At 53.1% G+C, this 13,643-nt stretch overlaps 1 protein-coding gene across 6 annotated transcripts in view; it reads left to right on the forward strand.

The window, feature by feature from the left end:
* The window catches only part of PALLD (palladin, cytoskeletal associated protein), a 276,660-nt gene that overhangs the window by 188,823 nt on the left and 74,194 nt on the right, over positions 1-13,643 (forward strand). Inside the window, exon 1 of one of the 6 annotated variants that reach the window (XM_049711352.1) lies at positions 2,687-2,798. The exons of 4 other annotated variants lie outside the window; for them this stretch is intronic. The gene's annotated coding sequence lies outside the window, so the exon portion shown is untranslated. Of the gene's footprint in view, positions 1-2,686; positions 2,799-13,643 lie in introns of those variants that run through there. One more of the 6 variants, XM_049711353.1, reaches the window with a different exon arrangement.

Genomic DNA, 13,643 nt, shown 5'->3' on the forward strand with positions numbered 1-13,643 from the left:
AGTTTTTAACCACCCAGAGCTTCATTCTTTTCCTGAGGATGTGAAAAGGAGAAACGAGGAGTGATTTGAAGGATTAACTTCACCCATTCCACGCTCCTCCCCAAACAGTTAGACAGCTGAGCAAATTACTTCATCTCAGATTAAATGTGCACGTTTGAAGCCACAGGTGTTGGAGCCCAAGTGGGCAAAAGTGACCCTGGAGACAGGAACCTCAGAGGAGGTTCTGCCAGATGCTCCCGGGGGCCAGTGGGAGTCCCGGAGTGCAGCCCCTGAGGGGTATGAGTGGATGCAGGTGTGTTCTCCACCCCTTCCTGTTGCCCTAAACCCACAGAGCTCTAAGTTTTAGCTCAGGGAGCGAGAGGAGAAAATCTAAGGAGAAGGTTGCTGCTCAGGATCCTCGGAGTACACAAGGGGATGCATGTTCTTTTCAAGCTTGGCAGGATTCCTATCAGTACTGATAACAGTTGTCACAAATCTTGGACTTGCCAAAGTGATATATAAGATGTACCCACGCCTCCCCCACTGCACACTTAAAATCTTTAAAAGTTGAAAGCATTAAAAGACTTAGTGTTTTGCACCAGTTCTGAAATCCTCCCGGATCTGACCTGTGAGAAGTAGAAACTGCTTCACATTTCTGGGCTCCTATGATAGGTAGCAGTAAGGCAGTGATGGCGGATCTCTGGGTCATCCTTCCTTGCTGCCTCTGGAGAGGAGAGGAATTGGATGTTTCCTGGTAGTTCACCAACCCTCTGGGTCTATTTCCTCCTACACACTCTCCCAAGCTTGTGGTGCTGGTCACTCAGCCTTATCCATTTCATTCTTTCTGCGCTTACGTTGAGAACGGACTCCTAAATCATAAACTCACAACACTTAAGAACTGTAGCTTTAAAATTCATCAGATTAATCCCCTTGCTATGAAAATTTTTTAAAACTACAGACTTCCACAGTTAATGGCACAGACCACTAAGTCCTAACTCCCACTTCAGAATGTCAAGTGCAGCCTTCTGGAAAACCCTGCAGTGCACCACTGATGTCATTCTTGCAGCCCTAATGGCCATTTGCCCGGGAGTGAGCACACCAAAACTTGAAAGAAAAGCAAAGTTAAACAGGGATGTACTGAGCTTTTTACCCCTGTTCCTTGCAGAAATTGAAAAGAGAATAATGCCTTGTGGTAGACCTGGAAAGATGACTATGGTATATTGTAGGTTAAAAAAGAAGTAGTTTACAGAATCATATGGAAATGATGATCTAATCTGTGTGTTGAATACGTGTTGAAATGCACAAACAGAAAAGTCTGGAAGCGGATACTGCAGGCTGTTAACAGTGTTTATCTCTGAGGGTTGAATCACAGGGAACCATCCTCTTTGGGTTTACTGTTTTGAGTACTTTACAGACATCATTTTTAATCTAAAAATCATTAACACTATTTCTGGGAGAGAGAGAGACGTAGAGTCTCTGTCTCAGGGCTGTGAACCCAGAAACCCTATTGTTCGATATTAATACTGAAGACAGGGATAGAATTACTAGACTAGTTACTGTGGCCACTGGCATTCAAACCTAGATGACATCTACTGGCGTTTTCTTGGTGACTGTTTTACAGAAAGGGCTGGACACAACCATGGGTGTTCAATATATGCGATCTATTAGCATTCATCCATTCATGTTTGTGACAGTTCGTGGTGTGTAGAGGAGATACGGACTTGATGGTCAAGGAGTACGCGGTGTAGGAGGAACAGGCCAGAAATAACTGCTAACCCAACTGTAGGGGATGTGCGGAGCCAGGGGCGTCCTGAGCTGGGTTAGTGAAAGGAGAAGTCGCGGACCTGGACTTAAGGTTAAGCCCACAGGAAGTCACACACTTTACGTAAGAAATTAATTGTGGAATTAATGAGTCCATTTCCTCCTTGAAAACAGTTCTATAGAAACTTCCGAGTGACTCAGGGCCTCTAGAAGTTGACGACAGAAGAGCACAAGATAGGCACCGTTGCTAAACCAGAACGCCTTGCACTTCTTACCCTCAGGGCCCCGCAATTCAGTTACTCATTGATAAGCGGAAGGAACAGAGTAAACTGTTCATGGAAATCTAGAAATTATCCTCTCTCTTCCTTAAAAAAAGAAAGAAGCATTCCACACGATCAGTATGCTTTGGGATTTAAGTGCTGCACAGTCCTTCTGATGGTACCTGATGGCGCGCAGGAGCTGGGCTCCGACCCACCGGCCCAGCCCGACGCCCGCAGCCCCTTCTTCCCAGGCCGCCCCCGCCTGCGCCGGGTTTCACTCCATCCCGCTGGAATGCTGCCCTGGAGCAGAGGTCCTGGACTTTCCTTCTTAGTCCAGAAACGAGAAAACCCAAAACCTGGGGCAAATCATCCGACATGCAGCCAACATCCCTACTGGCCTAGAAAAAAAGTTAAACTCTTTCCCGTTATCCATCCCTCCTGGAAGTTCTGGGAAAGCCCGTTCGTCCAGGTGCTGCCCGGGGCGGGGGCTGCTACCCGGGAGGTGGGGACTGGGGACGGGCGCGCGGCCAACCTGCCGGGCAGCCCGCTTCTCCCTTCCCCCTCCCCTCCCCCTTCTCCCCTCCTCTCGCCCCCCCTCCTCTCCCCTCCCCCCAACTCGGCCCAGGCTGCCCCGCCCCCTCCCCGCCCTCGCGGCCCCGTGGACTCTTATTGCCCCGGCGCGCGGGCGGGGCGTCAGGCCTCCAGAGTCGCAGAGGCGTCCAGTCTGGCGCGCGGTCCACGGCGGGTCCTCCCGGCACGCTGGGGGTCCCGGAGCGGCGGGGCACGGCCGGACGGCAGGTAGGGCGGTGTGGAGATGGGATAGGGGAGGAAAAGGGGGCCGGCGGGCAGCAGCCCCGCGTTCCCGCCCCGCCGCGGCCCCTGGCGGAGCCCTCCCTGCCCTGCGGTCGGAGAGCGGCGCAGAGAGCTTGGCCCCAGAGGGGCTTGAGCGCCTCGGACCGTGCGGGGGCCGGAGAGGCTAGGCTGCCCCAGACCACGGCCGGCAGAGCTGGAGGGGAGGGGGCGGGCGGTGATCTCCTCCTGCCGCCGGCGGGGTGTGGTGAGGGGGTCCGTCCCTCCCGAGCCCCGCACCCCCACACCCTCCTCTCTGCGGGGCGCTGGTGCTCTCCGCGCACGGAGTGGGGGGTGGGCGCCGGCCTGGGGGAGCGGCGAGGCCGGGTGGCCTGCGCGCGGGGCGCGGAGCCGGCGGCCCTCGGGCAGCGCCCCCCGCGGCTGGGGTCCCGCCGCCCGGGTCTGGTTTCCCTTCGGGGCGGCGAGCGTGCGGGGCTCCGGGGCGCGGAATACGGCGGCCCGGGGCTCCCTGCGCGCGGAGCTCATCCGACCCCGGTCCCCGGGAGCCGAGCCAGCCCGAGCTGCGTGTGCCCTGCGGCCCCAGGGAGGGGCCGAGTGGACAGACCCTCGCCTGGGAGGCGGGAAGGCTCGGTTCCCGGGTGACCTGCCCTCGGGATGCCGCCCCCGACGCCCCGCCCCCCAGGCTCAGCAGCGGTCCCAGCAGCCTCGGAAACTGCCCAGCTCTGCCGTGGAGGACATTTTCTTGGTTGGTGTTATGAGGGGTCCCGTCGCAGTACTGCTACTGTCTGAGGAAGAACTGGCCGGGGTCATCGAGGAGTGGGGTAGGGGACGTTTCTGAGCGCACAGTGCAGAGGTGGCCGCTTCGTGCTGTCTTCCTCCATCCCCAACGGAAGAGGACTCTTTGTTTCAAGAGCTGGGGGACTTTGACTTAGTGATGAGAGGTTTGAGTGAATTTTATTTTTTCCCTGGTCTGTTCACGTGGGTTTGCGTTGTTGCGGGTGAGAGTAGGGGTCCCCTTGCCTTGGAGCGATTGGAAGAGTCCGGAGTCCGACCTGAAGAGAGAGGAAGTCACGTGGTTAGTCCCTCCTTAACAGTGGGTATCACAAATAGGCAAGAGGTATATAATCAATATATAATCAACACATTTTCCAACTAATCTCTAAGCTATGTTTTCTATTTCTTCTATTTATTTTATATAAAATAAGATTGATCTGACACTAATTCTAGTTTTTGTGTTTTGAATAAGGACTGGGCTGGGTTGCCGGGTGCCCACACCACATCCATTACTAAGAAACTAGGCACGTACAGCGAATAATCAAGCACGCCAGCATCCTAACTGTCTTTTTGGCTGTGTGAACACTTGGTGCTCTGGGTGAAGAGTTCGGGGTAGGTGGTCGACAATCACACAGCTCTGTTTTCTGTGGCTGTGAAACCCGTGAATCATAGCAGTCTGACAGCTGGTGTGGTCCAGTAGCCTGCATGCTTGAAATGGTGTAATAACTGCACACCCAGTGTGTTCCTAGGTGAGAACACTGACTTGGAAAGCAAGAGGTTGGTGTCCTGGTTATAGGAGCCCAGGGGTGCTTCATTATAGGCTTGTGGGCTCTGGGTTTTCGTTGACTTTGAAAGCTTTGTAGTAAGAGTTGAACCACCTACTGCATTGCCTTGCAGTTGAGCTTTAAAAAACTCTACTGTGTTGTTTTCTCAAGAGCTGTAATCTTTATACTATTTTTGAGCATAGTTGCTCTTTTTCCCCAAAATATTTTCCCTAGACTGTAGTAAATCTTATACTCTACTATCTTTGAAATCACTCATTATTACTGAAGTATAAAGTATTTCCTGGAGCTTATCAAGGAGTCCATACTGCTCAAGGTGCTGGAGTCATCATTTCAAAAGGAAGTTGTTAATTTGGCCACACAGCTGTTGATTGTCCAAACCGCTGTTGCTTTTCTTCCCCCACTCTCCGGATTTTTTTTTCACAGTCGCTGGGAACAGTAAAAATATGTTTTAGACATTGCTTTCTCTTTTGCATACATTTCCCTGTAAACAGTTTCATATCAACATGTGATGTGCTTTTTCAGCAACTGTTTCAGAAGATCCAGATAAACATCAGGTGATGGAAGTTCACTGTGCTTCTCAAAATGCCTATACGATTTCTTATTTGGCAAAATGACTCTCCAAGTAAATGGGGGAGGTAGACACCAAAAAAATACGTTGACGAGCACTGTACTCTCCTGTGAACGTGTTCTTGCGTTCACACACAGTAGCTCACTCCGCAAATGTTGTTCTGAGACACAGGGTGGTAGGAGGTCGAGTGAGGTCCTCGGGCCGTCCCCTTTCCGCCTCTCGGGTTGCTCTATGAAAGCGAGGTTGCACTTGCTCACGGGGTTGCACTCGCTCACTGGGAAGCTCTGTATCACATTGTGTCAAAGGATGAAGAATGAGCGCTGCTGGATGAGAAAGTCTTCCTCCAAGGAGACTGTAGGACTGGCGAGAGCTAGCCCAGCCTTGTAGGGAAGGTGGGGAGGTACAGGGGAAGGAAGGAGGGCCTGAGGGGTCAGGAAGGAGAAACGGCCCCTGAAGCCAGTGCCCTGGACAGTTTTCGGCCCAGCCCCACTGACCCCTAAAGGCGCCTTTCACCCCGAGCAGTCGTCTTCACTGCTTGCTGCTCGTGTGCTTCAGGGACAACCATGACGGGTGACACGCGCGGTTCTGGTTAGGTGAGCCTCTCTTGCTTGTGTGTTTGGGTCACAGGGACCGGAAGGCAGGCTGAGAATTCGGGTGGTTGGTTCATGCAGCTCTGAGTTCTTCCGCGGAGTGCAGGGCGACCAGCTGCCAGAGCTTCCCCCTCCGGGAAGCAACGATGCTGGTGTCCATCTTGGCCTGCGCTTTTGGAAGACAGAAGGGCTTCCTTGATGGAAAAGATTTCCTCCTAAGGGAGAAGCTGCCATTTGCAGGCAGAATGTGTCAGCCAGAAGAAATGGGCAGATGACCATTTTTTGGATTTTTGGCAAAACTTTGCAATTTTTTTTCCATATAGAAGTGTTAGAAATAGACTCATGAGAAAACAGACAAGGGGCTTCCCTGGTGGCGCAGTGGTTAAGAATCCGTCTGCCAAGGCAAGGGACACGGGTTCGAGCCCTGGTCCAGGAAGATCCCACATGCTGTGGAGCAACTAAGCCCATGCGCCACAACTACTGCACCTGCTCTCTAGAGGCCGTGAGCCACAACTACTGAGTCCGTGCACCACAACTACTGAAGCCCGCGTGCCTGGAGCCCGTGCTCCGCAACAAGAGAAGCCACCGCAATGAGAAGCCCGCACACCACAATGAAGAGTAGCCCCCACTCGCTGCAACTAGAGAAAGCCCCGCGCACAGCATCAAAGACCCAACGCAGCCATAAATTAATTAATTAATTAATTAATTTTTAAAAAAAACAGACAAAACCAAGTAAGAAGAATAGACATGGAAGTCTCACCAGTGGGCAGGGAGGGAGGAAGGAACCTTGGTTAAGCAGCTGTCACTCCCCAGACCCTGCAGGGCATGCAGCATCCTCTACCACGTTTCCTGGTATCAGAGAGCGGAGACCAGGTGCCCATCCACGTTGGAAGGAAGTAGCCCTGGGCCACCGTGCGTGGGACTCACAGGCATCGTCCCCCGCTTCATGACGCGTGTGCTGCCTTTGTGAAGCTGCCAGACCCACTGAGGGTCAGCGCCCTCCGCTTTCACCTGGGCTGGATCTCGAATGTGCGCTTGTAAATCCTTCGCTGGGGACTCTGAACACGCCCTTTCATTGAAACCATGTCAGTTTGTGGTTGGGTTCCAGAACAGGTCAGAGCATCCTGCTTTTACTCGTAGTACCATCGAAAGGAGCCATTATATATAACATGGTTTTGTGGGAAAAGGCACTCAGAGCTCCAACTTGATTTTTTTTTTTTTTTAACGACTTTTAATCCCAGCAACAATGGCAAGAAGGACCCCACCTTGTCTTTTTCCATGTAAACCCTAAAGGGAAAATAAAGGTACACAGAGATACGTTTCCTTTCCTACCGCCCCCGTGCTAACAGAGACCCCCAGCCTGGAACCAGAGAGCTGGGGGGTGGGGACAGCAGTACCTGGCACCAGAGGGGGAAGGACACGGGTGACAGGGCCGAGGTGAGGCCCGTGGTCCATCAGCCGGGCCGGGGAACCGGCTCTGATGGCCGGTTGACGTGGGCTGCCTGCTGGGTGACACGACTTCCTTACTAAACTACTGAACATCATCTTTACTCTAGAACCTGAGCATTAGCGCCGTAAGCTGTCCGCTCAGTGTTGTTCAAGTCAGGGTTGGTTTTAAATGGAATCTTAAATAATAGCAAGAAAGCAAACTTCCAGGCATTTTGTTTTTCTTTTTGATGCCAGTGCACAGAATTCCCAAACAAATACCTCCTGGGGACTGGACAGACTTCAGGTCAACTTAGATGCTGATGTACACTTATAATATCCTGAATAACGATAGGATAAATACCATAGAGCAGTTACCTCCTACCAGAAAATGTGCTAAAATGTTTAACACACTTTACATTGTCTCATCGTCACCACAGTCCCATGTAGTAAGTACCATCAGCACCCCCATCTTAAAAAGGATGCAGGTGTGATTTCGGGAGGGTAAGAATGTGCCCAGAGCCACACAGCTCTGAAATGGCAGGGCTGGACAGCTGTTGTTGAACAAGCCCCGTGGCCTGGCCGCTGGCTGGACTCTGGGAAGAAAGTAGGGACCCAGATGGACAAATAGGCAGCAACCCCTGCCCTCGTGCAGCTTGTCTTGTAGTGATGGGAGACACACCCTAGAGAAACAGACTAAACATCCAGGGCTTCAGATAGTCCTGTGCTGGGGAAAACAGAGCCAGGAAGCAGGGACAGCAGTGAGGCTGGGATCAGCCCGGTGGGAAGGAGCTCGGGCAGAGGAGCGGCTGTGCGTGGGCAGAGCGAGCCCGCGAGCCTTACAGCACCCGTCCTCCGGGCACACCCTCGTATTTTGTAGCGGCCGCTGTCGTGGTGTGGACTGCCTTTGTGGGTCCCTGTAAATACCCCAGCGGGTGCCTGGGGACGCATGCAGGAACATGGACGGAAGGCTTCACCTTGCCCGTCAAAGGCCAGGAGAGACGGAAGGACAGGCTGGGGTCTGGGCACGGCAGAGGCTCTTCTGCGGTTCTAGAAAGAAGGCGGGCTCCGCGGGCCAGGGGGCAGGTGTGGGTGGACGTGGCAGTGAGGGCTTCCTGTGTTTTCAGTGGAATAGGAAGTCGGTCGTCACCTTGGCGGGGCTGGGTGTTTGAGGAGAGGAGGTGTGACACTCACCTGGCTGGTGGGATGTGCCCTCAGGGTCTGCCTGAGGTCGGGTTCTGACGACACTCCTGTATCCTGGACCCCAGGACCCCACCATCCCCTTCACCTGCCGAGGAGAGAGCCATCTGCTAGTCTTCTTTGTGTCCCTTACGTGGAGGAACACCCTGCGCTTGGTAGACGGTGGTGGGTGTTTGCTGAATGACTGCAATGGGCCTCCTACACGCTGACCCGGAAATGTCATCAAACATCTTCTCTCCACCCTGATCATCACGGTAGTCGCTCCCTCCGCTGGGGTGCTCTGGCACTTAGAGTCCCTGAAACAGCGGTTCCACCTACGGCCAGTTACTTCCTGGGCTCATCTCGTCTCTGCGGTGTTGAGCCCGAGTCTTAGGCTGTGAAACAGCTCTTAATTGTGTGCTCTTCTGTGTCACTCTCCGGCAGCGACCTGTCTCGGACCTCACTGCTCCGCGTGGTGCCTCGGTGGAGGACAGCAGGGATGCCTCCTGCTTCTGCTTTCTCTCTCCTGGTTGCTTGGCGTCCTCCCGGGGCAGGTGTAGGTAGCTGGTCAGCTGGGAGACAGGAGAACCACCGGGATGGTTAGAATCATGCAGGAAATGGACATCGGTCTCAGCTAAGCTGGTGGCAGAGGAACTGATTGAAGGGGTTGGAGTCACCCTTTACTGGGGTTAGAAGATGGACTTGACTGCCCTTGGCTTTCATGGTCTTGAGGTGGGAGGCGGGGGGATTGCGTCCAGGGTCCTGCCAAGCAGCGGGCAGGAAGTGGAGCGGCCCTGAGGGCGAGGCAGCTCAGGTGTTGGGCCAGAGAGAGGTGAGCCAGGAGGCAGGTGGACCCCAGTGTGATGCTCTGAGGAGTCAGAGTGCGGATGGAGCTGAGGGGATGATCACCACGGCGAAAGCCCTGGGAGGAGATGGCTCTGCCCCACAGGAGAGCAGACAGTGAGGAAGCTTGACTCTCTGTATTTGAAGGTGACGTCACTTGACTAAGTTAAGGTCTGAAAAACCCGCCCAGTGAAAGAGTGTTGAAGTAAAGCATACCCCAGTAAAACCACAGATGAACTAACTCATAGCTGGAGTTGCAAAAATGTGTGGTTTTTCTTGGTAAAGCCTCTCTCCTTGTCTTCCTAACTATAAATAGATGTGTTTGTATAAGTGACGTGTGGGTCTGTAGAAATATCTATCTGAGGCACTTATTAAGAGAGAAAACAAAAACAGATGCCCTCCGTGTCATGAGGTTGTGTCACATAGCAGAAGGCTTGAGCACACACTGTCCACACCCGCACCTGTAAGCCTGTCCCAGCAGGTGAGGGCAGGATACCCAGGACGGGACGAGGGGCTGGACGTTGCCTCTCCAAAGCAGAGCTTTTATCTGCGAGAGAGAGAACGGTATCTAAGCCTGCCGATCTCTCTGAAAGGCAGAAACGTCATCCAGGGACGAGACGGAAGTTGTCCGAGTCCAGGCATCCTCGGCCCGTCTCCGTGCACAGCCAGCGGGAGTTGTCAGTTTGCAGACGTACAGAACTGCACTGTTTCCCCTCAGAACCACTCAGCAGCCACTGTGGACACTCAGTAACCTCCACCACCAGCCATACTTTCCTCTACCAGGTCGGCATCCTTGCTCCAGGGTACAAACGATGGAAAAGTTACTTGGAATTATTTTTATACTTCGAGATTTCGAAAAGCCCGAGTGTTCGCCCTTCACAGGCATATCAAGGTCGAGAGTGTGAGACCCGGGCCAAGCTCTCGTTCATTTAACAATTCGGGGCCTTTGCCGGTCCAGGGCCTGTTTCAGGGCGGGTGTCCTGACCCCTCCGCTGGACTGATTGGAAAAGTATAAAGCGTGCGCTTGGTTGTGCCTTCCCGAAGGTGCAGTTACAGGAGGACCGGGGCCTTCAGGCTCTGGCTGGTTTCTCTTTCCAGCCCTTGGGGCCTCCCCTCCGAGTGCAGGGGGATTGTGACACTTGGAAATGTGCACCCAGGGCAACTGTCGGGTTTTCCAGCAGCTTCTGCACAGATGACAGATCTGGCAGTCAAATTGAGAACGCTGATTACGCAGGTTCAGGAGGAAAGCTTTTAAGGGTGAATGCTAATGTTTAGAATCCTGACGCCCAGTTTACTTGGGGAGGTGATCCCAGTGGAGGCATCTGGTTGGGTTGCCTTGGCTGCCTTGCGTGGACGGCCCAGCCCTGGGGGGTGGCCGCCGTGTCCCGGGTGCTCTGGTTGCTTCACCCGGTGTGTCTCTGCTGCTGTAGCTCCCAGGCTCTGGCCCTCTGCTCAGAGCTCAGTCTGCCTACGTGTTTATTTTCTCTCTGATCCTTTTGATTTCGTCTACCTATTAAGCCAAACACCAATCTGAAAATAAGAAGGAAAATCAAACTGGACGCCTAAATGTTTGCTCAGTGTTCTCATGGTGGCAGTACTTTCATTTTACTACAGCCTTCTACTTAAATCTATAATTAGGATATATTTCAAAATCACACTGATCGTGAAGTGTCATGTCATGTAGTACAGCAGTTGTTGGTTCACTGCGTTTTATGTGAGCCGAATAATGACGTGCAGTCACAGAGTCACACAGCTACATTATCAACATTCAGCCACTTGAACAGGAAAGAATACGGTGAAGCCTGAACGTCTTGAAACGAAGTTTGGTCGTACGGTGGGGTCTGCTCTGACCCTTGGGTTCGAGTCTCTTTTACAAAATGGCTTTTGGGTCCTGTTCTGACTTTGAGATAACTAGTTCATCCTTTCATCACTGTAATTAGATCTGGTTTCAAATACAATATCTCCTTTGCAATTTTCATTTAAAAAAAAAATAACACCAATCACTTTTTTTGCCAACAGGCATCAGCTGAAATTACGAGTCAGGAAAATCGTGAGGGCACTGCAGCTCCCAGCAAACAGATTAAAGGCTGCAGTGTTTGAAACCACAGGGTCAGGCTGAACCTCTGGGTTTTCTGACGAGGCCAGCACACACCTGGTGTTGGCCAGGGCCACCCGGAAAGCTGCGTGTGGTATAGATCTCTTGAGATGATGATGCAGTACAGGCTAGGTGCATCTGTGACTTGCCCGCCTGGCTTTCTCAGCCGCCTTCCTTTATTTTCTGAACCAGCCGAGGAAATGACCGTCATCCCAAGCCTGTCTTCTGATGCAGTGGTGGTCCTGGCTCGGGCTGTGCATGGCCAGCTGTCCCTTCCCAGGCCACCCGCGTTGCCCCCGGGTTTCTGTTGTCCTCCCATAAAGTGAGAGACCGGATGAGGCGAGCTGAGCTGTCCATGTACCGTGTAGGGAGGGAGATGAAGGGCGTCCCATGCAGCCCTGCCTTTCCTCCGCCGCAGCTTTGCCTGCTCTCACGGAGGGTTGGGCTGAGACACTCAGGAAGCTGGTGACTCTGTGGGATATGGTTCCCTGGCCTTGGAGAAGTTCAAAGATGGATCTCAGGCAGGCAGTGCCACACTCTCGTTCAAATTATAAGCCTGTGCGTCGTCCGCAAAACTATATTAGAAATACAAGCTTCACAAAAATCCCAAGTGCCCGTGACCTCCAAAAATGATGATAGAGGTGGTTTATAAACGTGTAGTTGCGTTAGTTGTGCGTATATATCCTAGTATACGGAGACCAGGGAAACGTATGGTGTCATCTGACCCAAGTGCAGCTTCTAAGCTTGGCCACGGTGTCCTTGCCAGAAGGGAATTCTGACTGCAGCAAGGTTTACCACCGCGGGCAACGTAGGAAAAGTGAGAGACTGACCGCCAAACCTTTTGGAATGTCTTATGCTAATTTACATTTCAGGAGATAATACCCTTCGGATATAGTGTAATCTGGGAAACGGGATAATTAATGAGTTGCTGTAACCTCTAAGCTGGGTCACAGGACAGAGGTTACAGAAATCACCAGTTCCACGTGGTCAGGGGTTGATCTCTGTTGAGCTCAGGAGAAAAGTTCACACAGTTTAAGAGGAGCATCTGAGGTTTACGTTTGATTTTCAGTGATCTCCTGTCTTAGACCGCAGGGTGACCAGGTTTGACGTGGGCCTTGTGTGCCGTAGGAGTCCAGTGGTCGGGTTTAGAGCCACCGTTCCAGGTAGTGGTGATGCGGAGCTGGACGCCATCCCCGTGGTACGTGCACTGGTTTCCAACTGTGAATAGTAAGCGCTTCTGTTATTTTAGCAACCGCGGAGGTCCCTCCCGTGACTCAGGGGCCTTCCATATTAGGCTTGGGGAGACGCAGCTGAGCTGGAAGGTGGGGGCTCGTCGGATGCGGAGGCTTCTGTGGGGCTGCAGCGTGGAGATCAGATGATGTCACCGGGGAGTGAGCCCAGGCCGCGGGACTGGCTGCAGCTCCCCGGGCCGGAAGCCGCGATGCGGAGATCCAGACTTCCTGCCAAATCTGCGCGCTTTGCCAGTCCTGCTTCCCCTCCTCTTGCTCAGGAGGTCCTCGCAGCGTCTCCCAAGGGCGTCTGTGCCGGTGGGGAGGGCAGGCCCTGCCCTGCTGGGTCTCAGCAGAGGCCCGTGCAGCAGACACCCAGCCTTTGTCGGTACTTTAACCCTGAGTCATCGTCCACGGGGAAATCGGGTATCCAAGAGGTCAGAGAGCCCTGTGTTTCCTTCCGTTTTGTTCTGTCCTAAGCCACGTTCCTGCAGAAAACCATGACTAGATCACCTTCAGAAATGAGCGCTCATGATCGGATATGCCTGGTAGTAAAGGTTGCTCTTGGCTGGTGTCTCTCGATACTCAAGTCCTCATGAATTGCTTAATCCATTTATTCAACAAATAGTTAATAACACTGAATTTTCACAGTGTTTTACATACATTCTTTATTGAATTGTAGAACAGTCCTATGAGACCATCGTCTGTCCTTTTAAAAATTATAAAATCTCCTCTTAACAGAAGGAAGAAAACGTGCCTCTCGGAGGTGGGGCGTCCCCAGGCGGGCGGGCGCTTCTCGCTCTGGGCTCTTCTCCCCTAAAACAGCATGCTCTCACCGCACAGAACCCTGCGGTGGCGAGGCCTTCTGTAACCCACAGAGTTCTCCGGTTATCTAGGATTTCTTAGAATCGATGAGGGGAAAACAGTTGTGCCGCGGAAATGGAGCTTTAACGGCCCACGGCCCGTCTTCCGTGACCGCTGGGGGAGGACATACTGGGAAACCTTTCCTGACACTTTAAAAAGCGAGCAAACAAATTAGTGTCACTCCTTCACTCAGCAAACACTCACTGACTCACAGAACACTTAGGTGTCCCCGAATGAGTGGGGTCGTGGAATGGCAGCAGAGAGGGCTGGTGAGGCCAGAGGTTGAAGCAGGTGGTGCGGAGACCCCAGGGAGGGGTGACCAGCCCTCCTGGGAGCAGAGGGGAAGATTCGGGAGACAGCGAGCGAGGCCTGACAGTGGGGAGGTTTGATCAAGTGAACCTGGGTGGAGAAGGCCACTGGGCCACACGTCCAGAGGCCCAGGGGTGGACAGAAGGCCACGCGTCTGCAGGACGGTGGGCGT

Source organism: Orcinus orca, chromosome 6, assembly GCF_937001465.1.
Source record: "Orcinus orca chromosome 6, mOrcOrc1.1, whole genome shotgun sequence".
Classification (NCBI taxonomy): Eukaryota; Metazoa; Chordata; class Mammalia; order Artiodactyla; family Delphinidae; genus Orcinus; species Orcinus orca.